General features: G+C 31.5%; 1 long non-coding RNA gene across 1 annotated transcript; it reads left to right on the top strand.

Moving 5' to 3' along the window:
• Positions 1-6,933: 6,933 nt before the first annotated feature.
• Positions 6,934-8,522, top strand: LOC134233774 (uncharacterized). The gene is made up of 3 exons (XR_009985059.1): positions 6,934-7,043; positions 7,999-8,149; positions 8,439-8,522. It is a non-coding gene; the product is annotated as an uncharacterized LOC134233774 (long non-coding RNA).
• The last annotated feature ends 1,251 nt before the right edge of the window (positions 8,523-9,773 follow it).

The raw sequence follows: 9,773 nt of genomic DNA, 5'->3' as shown, positions 1-9,773 counted from the left end.
AAAAATCATTTTTCCCCTTTTAATGTTCTTTCAGCCTACGGGGCATATTAAAAATACATATGTATTATTTTAAGTCGGAAAATATAAATTTTTTGATAATGTTTCTTAAAAGAAAAGACTTGTTATTTAAGGGGAGACACAGGCAACATGTCACATGACTAAAAAGACATATCACGTCGGTGATGATATACTTGTTAAACGTTGTAAAAACCAACAGTTCTTGTGTAATTTTATTCTAAATTCGAAAATTGTTTTTTAAACATTTAATTTTAGAAATTATTATTAATAAAATTTTTAAAGATTTTGTCATCATTTAGAAATTGTGAAGTTGCCCAATCCACACATTTGTTTCTCTTTACCCTGCAGTCTGACGTCAGTGACGTCATAGACGTAGTGTTTGAATTCTCAGTGCAGCGAGATCAAGTACACACACCCGTCATGATCAGTTTTATTTCATAATAAACAGGTCACAGTCAATGTATCGTGATAAATTTGAAATAGATTTTTTAAAATTAATATTTTTTCGTGTTTAGTAGCAGAGATTGGATTGCTTTACATAATTTTGAATGTTTATATTTTTCGTGTGACGTCACAATTGATTTCCCGCACTCGGAAAATACAAACGTGAAGCGCTTTTATCATGCTTACGTCTAATTCAACGATGTCCTGTGCGATATTGAGGTTAGCTTCACCCTGTGATATTTATGCAGTAAATAATTACGATGAAGGACTGACATACAATCGTAAATTTAGAAATATTTATTGACAGAATTTTTCCAAAATGAGGTTTTTGTCGCTGAAGCTGCCTTGAAAAATGCAGAAATTATCCCACCCAAATACTATATGAAATTAAAACAAGTGCTTTCAGATAATTTAAACACTATAAATATTATGAAATATTTGAGTATATAGTGTTATCTATCATATTTATCGTTTGTTTCGTAAAAATTTGCATTATGGACTCTGTTATGGGCCCGTAAACATGAAGTATCTAAACTCCATACAAACTCTAAACAGGGCGGTATTTGTGGGGCGATATCTTTTAAAAAAGTCAAGAAATCCCACGACAGGACCGCTTTAAAATGTTAAGTACAAATTAAATTAGTAATATAAATAATACGAAAAAAATTCATTGACAAGAATTTTTTCAGCGAAAGGTCCTGTTCCTCCTTAAACACGGTATTCTAATTTCTAACAAAAAAAATCTAATAGATGTCTAAAAGACATTGCTTTTACTTATGATTGGACATTTTTAATAAGTGATTTTCCCTAATATCATTTCAATTTCCTTTGTTATCCTATTTGGGTATCTTCAGTGTCTGTTTAATCACACCGTTCAAGCTGTGTGAACTTAACGTTTTAAGAACATCTTCCGAAGTGAATTTAACAATGTTTCTCAAAGATTAAACTATCACATACTTCCTTTAGAAAAGGCATAACAGCTATTTCCTAAGGCTTGTACACTTTACAAACGATGCACATTTTCTCGGATGAAAAGGACGATTTTAAAAATTCTAACTTGATTTGGGAATTATGAATTTGTTTTACTGTAAAATTTGATGTAAAATAAAATCAGGTAAGTGAAAGTTATAATAATTATTAGTCTGCATTTTTAATAAAGAGGTCACTGCTCTATGTCAACCAACATTGCAAGACCTTCAGAAAGAGGATTCAATGGGTGCGATCGCTACCCATTTGCACGGATATGTTAAAATTTTTACTGCTTACTTTTGCATATTCATTATTTGATTATTTCAAACTATATGTGAATATGTACCCTTTTCCAATATAATACATATGGAGTTAAATATGTAAATTAAAAGAAAAGTAGAGGTACTGTGAGCGATGAGCTAACTAGACGAATATAACTGGAGTGTCCATGTTTTCTTGTGGGAAATCCAAAATATGTCAGATCAAAAAGTGAAATAGGAGGTGCACAATGGCAATATGTAATAAAGATTCTGTGAAAGTTTCATAAATTTCAGAGAGGAGTTGCGGATAAGAGATGGGTACCCCAAAGCGTAACAGACAGACGGACGGACGGACATACCGATTACTATACTATAGGTATAATTAAGGTTTTATATATAACACTTGTCTTAGTCTATATTTACATTCAATGTAATTTTCTTTATGTTATCCATAAGAAATCGCGCGGTATTCAATTTGTCGGCACGGCCAGATGTGTTATAGGACCAAACACATCCCAAAATATGACTTCAAAATGAGTTAATATTCAACTTCATATAGTATTACATAGAATTTCGGTTATTACGTTACATAAAAAAAAACGCACACATTTCCATGCATCCACTTTGATTTTTTACATAATAAAAATGACAATGTATCCACATATACAGTCAAACTTGTCATAGCGGTCAGATCTATCCATCGGTCACTTGTCCTATGCAGTCATTTCATTCTCTCCCAATGAAATTTCCTATATAAAGTAACTCTATTTAGCGATCACCTAATTTCAAACGAAATGGCCAGTTTTCCCTGTCTTTAGTGGCCATTTTGTCCAATCACGTGACCTGATCTGGAATCAGCTGATTCCCAATTTTTGTTACGAATGTAAATAATCAGTTAAGTGTTGCGGGATCGTGAATAAAAATTGATAAATGAAGCAATTATTTTACTAGATAAGCATATTCAAGAATCATATTACATACTTACTGCTTCTTTATTTTACAAAACTCGAACAACTATGCTTATGGCGAAAAAAAGTTAACAGGAAAAAAAACGAATACTAGTATTATCGATAACTGAATATCAGGGTCTTATAACTTCTGGATTTTAAATTAAGTTTAAAAAAAAGAACAACATTTGAACTATATTGATCTATTAATGACTATGATATTTTTGTTTACTATTTACAGTGTCGATATCGCCCCAACTCTGCATGATCTGAAAGTTGTAAATGTTACTACGCTTGATCACCGTATACAACGGGTAACACGGGGGAGTCGCTAAAAAGTATTGGGGAGTCGTTTTCAACGTATGGGGGAGTAGATTTTCACCGCTTCGGAGTCAGAAGAGATGTGGGTCACGTCTTTTTTTAGTATATGTAAGATGTATTTACAAAAAATAAATAGCCCACGGAAGGTAGCAATAGTTGAGCTTTGTCTTGGTCATTTGTCCGGCTAGCACATACATGTACGTCTAGTTTTCTCAAACACTTCGAAACTATTCGACAGATTTCCTATTTATGTTGATCGAGTGGTTAAAACATGCATGATTTGCACTATCTACGACTTGTGTAGAGATTCCGACGGTTAAAACAGCAAAAGCAAACGTTTATCTTTCAAATGCAACAATTAAAACTTGTCTAGACTTAATAAAAATTAATAATTAAGACATTTTCTCTTCATACAGTAAGGGTTACGTAGGGGGGAGTCGTTTCTGGAAAAACACAAAGGCAGTTTAATTTTCAAACCTAGGAAACTTGCATCATTAATTTTGTTTAAGCTATAATTACAGTTTATATACACTTTGTGGATTGGGTATTTTGTTAATTTCACAAAGGAAACGACCGTTAGGGATTAGTAATGCTTCATTGCTCAGGACACCTGTGCACCTGTTGATCAACTGAGAGTACGTCTGAGAGTTTATTATACAACAAATCATGTACAGTTGTGTACATGAATTTAAAAAAATACATGTACAGAGGTTTAATGAATCAAGTTTAGATAAAATAATTTTTAACTGGTTTTATTCATTCCTTACACAAAGAAAAAAAAATTGATGTGGGATAATGCAACACCCTGTAAGATTCAGTATACAGGTATGTTACAACGCACTTTGAAAAATTACGCACTTTGAAAAAATTTTTCAAAGTGTGTTAAAATTTGGGACCAAGCTAACGCACTTTGAAAAAAATATTTTTTTTTCAAAGTGCGTTAATTTCGACCATCTTAACGCACTTTGAAAAAAATGTTAAGATTGATCAATATTCCTTCAAATAATCGGTATGATAAATAACAGATCCTGGTTTGATAACTTTTTTATGATAAAGTCACTGTAGGACCTGAGATATTGAAGTTTTAAATATTTAAGGTTTTGATTAAATAAAACGGAAAATTAAAGGGTCTTGAAAAAAAAGAGTGACGATTGTTTAAATTCATTAATTCGTTTCTTCTTCTTTTTTTTAATTCTAGTCTTTGATAAGTAGATGTAAAGGTGTATAAGGGGCACTAACAGAGGACAGCTTAAAGTAACTTTACATTTATCATAATACTAGTAAAAAGGGGCCATTTTGATTGTTCAAAACTATGAAAATTCTTTCTCTATCATACGTTTTAATGTACTTAAAAATTTCTAGTTTTCATCTGTTTTAATTAACTTATTTATCATTGAAAGTTTTCAACGTCATACCAGTTAGGTAAATACATAATTATATGAATGCTTTGAGTATAGCATAGACATCGAGACTGGGCGAAGGGCCAGGGGAGGGAATGTTACCGACACCTATGTATTGAAAAGATAAAGATTTGGACTGAGGGATCTTATACCCGCCTTCTCCTCTTTTCGACGGAAGTAAATCAATTCATTTTTGAGGTTAGGGTTAGGCTTAGTTTTTGAAAGATAAATGACAAATAAAATCTTTCCATGACTAAAATATGATTTTTTTTTTCAAAGTGCGTTAAGTGTCTCCATGGTAAAATATATTGATGTAGACTCTTAACGCACTTTGAAAAATTTTTTCAAAGTGCGTTGAGTTGGTCCCAAATTTAACGCACTTTGAAAAAATTTTTTCAAAGTGAGTTAATTTTGTCCCAATTTTAACGCACTTTGAAAAAATTTTTCAAAGTGCGTAATTTTTTCAAAGTGCGTTGCCACACAGGTATTTTATTAATTTTCTTGGATTCATTAAATTTAGTTTGAATTCATCCATAAAAGTAAAAGCATCTTCTTAATAAACAAAAAAATATAATAATTTAAGTGAGATCACTAATGTCCAATACCTAACTTTCTTGTATATTTTGTGGTGAAATACATAATAATAAACACAAAACTGACATATTAAATTTGTAAATAAAATCTTTTTAAAAAAGATGAACCTATTTTCAAAGGTCACCTCTCTATAAAGGTCACTTTTGATGGATCCTGTATGTGACTGCTTAATACAAGTTTCACTGTACTTGATTTTGGTGCAAGATTGGATTTGTTTGACACACATGAGAAAAATGAGGAGGATGATCAATCCATATCAATTTATTATCAATTTATTAAATATTGATTGATTGTAATTTAACGTCCCTCTTGAGAGTTTTTCACTCATATGGAGACGCCACCGTATGCCGGTGATGGTCTTCAAATTTTGACCTTTTCTCGGCACTCGGGGCAATTGAGCAGTGAGGGATCTTTATAGTGCCAATACCTGCCGCTGATGCCTGACGCTGCCGGGGCCTGGGTTTAAGGTCTCATCCGAAGGACCCGCAACTTTTTCTTCAAAGTGCCGAGCGCATGGCGAAGGAACAGTTGGTACCCAATTCATCGACTTAGGTCAGTCGCGGCCGAGATTCGAACTCAAGACCTCCCGATCACGGAGAAAGCGATCTACCGACTGAGCTACAGTGAACGGTTTTAAATATTGAAGTAAAGGTAAAAATTTACTCTTTTTTATATTAGATGATAAAAGAAACAAACAGTACAAAAAATGCACCAGGAATGATGATTTGATATTGTTTGCATTTACATAAACAGAGGCTATAAGGAAATCAGCTAAACCACGTCACCATGTGTCCTCCCCTCCCTTTATTAAGGAAAGCATATGACATGTTAGCGTCTCCCAAACCTTCCCCGTACCCCTTTAGAGACTTGGCAATAACCCTGCCTTAAATTTAATTTTGAAGTGGTCCTTTATTTCATATCTAATTATTCGACATTTAAGCTTTTATGTCTTTTTAATTTATAAGCATAAAAAAATACGAATTGTATGCAATCTGTTGATCTTGAATGTAACCATAGGATCCACACATTTCCTACTGGTTATTAACATTTAGGCCTAAGATATATAATAAAATTTGGCCACAAGCGAAAAAAAGGATGATAGCCCCATAGCATGGGATTTGTTTTGGTGATATTTATGCATACAATACGGTATAAATAAAAGCTGACCTGGTCGAACATTTAAAAAGAAACAGATAGACAGACAAGAAAGGTCGATTTTTACCTCTCATGTATTCCAGTAGCAGTCTTGCCAAACGCCTCCTCATATAGCAAAATAGTTTACATGTGGAAGAGAAGTGTGTTGTCCACTGACTTCTGGTGATATATTTTCCTCCTAGGGCCGCTACACACGTTAAGGTTTGCCTTATAAGCATAGAACTTAAGACCAATTCTCTGTAATCACCAAAATATTTTGGCACGCATAGTTACAGATTTGAATTTTTATATCATAATTTAATACAGGTGTGTGAGTGATTGTAAAATCTAAAAATAGTTTTTGAATTGTAACCTTGGTTGCTTAAGTAAAACGGGATACAAACTTTCTCATTTTTGTAAATCATGAAAATCTGTACTTTTCATGAAAAACCATGTCTAGAAATGAACAGAGATATCTAAATTTGTGTTTATTGTTTTATCCAATACTAGAGATTCAAACAACAATGTTTACAGTTCAATTTTAATTTTACACTCGTAAGTGGTCATGTTATGCATTGCAAAATGTCAAAAATATAGTAAAATTTGCTCAATATTTTAAGACGTAAAACAAAAAAATGCAGCTATCTACAAATTAAGCAATAATAAAATATGAAAGGTTGATATTTGATTATAATTAAACAATTAAAAAATTGGTGGGCAAATGATATGTGTTATAGAAATTAAAGGTGAATATCCATTTTTTCTGCATTTTGAAGCATTTTTTGCTTACCAATTACATGTACTTCCCTTTGATTACTCTCTCGCGTTTGGAGGTACAATATGTAGGCACTTGTAGTGGTAAACAAATAATTTGGTGAGAAAACCTAACAAAGCGGGTCCGGGGTGAGGATTGGCAGTGTGGAAGAAGGAAAAAGGCCAAGATAAGAAGACAAGAGGTAATTATAAATATTACAAACGCTAAGTATGTATACTTATTTCTCCATTTAATTGTCTTGCATGCATGTAACCCGAGATTCCTCTGCTATGAATTGTGACACTTGAAGGGGCCTCTGCCCTGACTCTCCCCGGTACATTTCACAATAAAAAATTACATAAAAATACATGTAGATGGTAGGGCATGAAAACATACATCAGGTCAGACACAATCTCCTTATAATTATATATAACCAGGTCCAGTACACTGAATTGATGTAAATAAATACATGTATAGAGATAGCAAGGCCTTTATTTCAAAGCAACTTTTTTAATTTTTTTCCCTTTTTATTAAGAAAAGAAAAAAAAAATCGCAAGTAAATAACTACAATGTATTTAATATTTATACTAGGGAGGTTTTAAAAACAATTCAAAGCAGAGATAATTTGAATTTTTTTTGTTTGGAGAAGGGGGAGGGGAGTGGGTGTCTCCTTCAGCAGGTTTGAAAAAATGTAAAAATGGGATAATTATAATAGCTGATCTGAAATATACATGTATTCTAAATGAAATGCAAATTTTCAGTACCAACAGGGGGGGAAGATTATATTTCTAATTTTTTTTCTTGCAAATCTACAATGCCTCAATGGAGAATCAATTCTCTAAAAGGAAAAATACAGAAAAATTGCCTGCAAAGGTCAACGCTTTCCATATAAATTTATGGGACTGAAAAAAATTATAGCCTAATATTTTGCACTGTAAATTTCTATCCCATGCGTTCATATCATTATTGATCAAGTAGTTCTTGATCTGTACATTTTTTGTAAAGATAATATATGACTTTCCTTTTGATGATGTTGACAGAAAGATAATTAATATATATATTGATTTTTATTATAAAAGTAGTCAATTTTTATCTTGAATTTAGTGATTTTTAACATGATTAGATTATATTCTTATTTTTTGTTTTTTTTTTCAAAGGATTCACCAAAGAGGATGAAAAAGAAAAGGAACATGAGCAAATACACATGTAAATCATAGCTATAACAGAATTCTAACGAAAGCTTGGAGTTAATTTTGGAAAAGACAATTTCAGGAATTGAGACAGCTTATAGATGCATATCTCTTCAACGTAACCAGTTTCAAAAATCAAATCTAAATTGTTACAAAAACACATCACTACATGTAGTTATGGTCTGCTTATTTCTCATTTATTGATCAAAATGATTTTAAAATCATTATTATATATGCATAGATCAAAGAAAACTTGTTTAACAGTTTAACATGCACAACTGTCAGAATGATAATTAGAAAAACACCTTTCTTGATTTAGGGTTTGTGTTTACATTTATGTGTATATTTAATTCAGTTTGATGTCTATCTTCATTTGAAGATATTGAAAATTGTATTTACTTCTGCAGGTAGAAAAAAGTCATCTTTAATAAATGACTGGAGATGGAACATCATGAAGTTTATAATGAAATCAGTAACATGCTAAGATGAATATAACAAAATCTCCGAACAACGGTGAAGCCTTGGAGATATAGCATTGAATTTTTTCCGTAGAAAGTACCAAGGTGTCTGTTACAATTAATTTAGTTTCCCAAACGAGGAGCAATGTAGCTGGCTTGTCAGAGTGATTTACCTGAAGATGAAATTGGAAATGAGAATATTCATGTGTGTCTCCATACTGGAAATTCACAAGATTCAACCATATTTCTAATCGACTCAGTGAGGTCATTATTTAAAGCAATATGAGCTGCATGTTTGACATCGGAAAAAAAATATTGGAAATTTGTAATTAACTATTTCAATGACAGGAAAATAGAACGTTAATAAACTTCTGTTGTTCATATGTGCTTTTGAAGAACTTTTTATAAGCTTGTATTGGAACAAATTTGAATTATTGTCGTCCTGTACAATAATGATTTCTTATGTAATACTGTATATTGGGTTGTACAGAAATATTTCTTCTGCAATATTTTTAAACTTTATTTGGCCTTATTGATCATAAGGGATTAGATTACATACAGATTAATCAAAATTACACATTTTACAAGCAAAATAAAATTATCAAAAATGCAACTCATATTGCTTTAAGGAAGCTCTTAACAGCACACTAAAGAGCTCTACTTGAAGGAGTAGTTGTATGCAGTAAGAGTGATCTGCTCTTAGAATTCGGATAGAAAAAAAATCGTTGCTTACCTATTTCACAATTATTGAAACATTTTTACTAGCATTATCTTAGACAAAGAATAAGTAATTGAATTAATATTCAAATTTATTTTCTTAAAGTCAACAACAGTGTTTTCTGTTCATGAATAATTCATAACATTTTTCGAGTAGAAATAATGCAGGTACTTGTTGAAAATGAACTTATATAGTCTCAATGTGTATACCTTTATATGATAATTTTTTTCCTTAATAGAAAGTCTGTAGATCACTTCCTGATACACATGTATTGTTTAGAGCTACTTTAAATTGCATATGATATGGTTTGCTAATTAAAATACATTGTAGCTAATAATTTTGATGGAGGTTTGAAAAAAAAATTCACAAGCCAACAATTCTTGTCCAATACGTTATAGCCTTTTGTGCTATCATATGTAGCAAGTAAATTTGTATTTTTTTGTGTTTTGGATTGAAGTATTTTGTTTCATGTTCATATTTTATAAAAACATGTAATTTAGAAATTATGATGCAGCCTTATTAACTGCAGTAATGAGTAATGGAAGAGTTTTTGTATTGTGCTAGAA

Source organism: Saccostrea cucullata, unplaced genomic scaffold, assembly GCF_032062105.1.
Source record: "Saccostrea cucullata isolate Sc308-1 unplaced genomic scaffold, CSIRO_AGI_Scuc_v1 ctg10809, whole genome shotgun sequence".
NCBI classification, from domain to species: Eukaryota; Metazoa; Mollusca; class Bivalvia; order Ostreida; family Ostreidae; genus Saccostrea; species Saccostrea cuccullata.
Note: the sequence above shows the minus strand (reverse complement) of the source record. Positions and strands in the feature narration are given on the sequence as shown.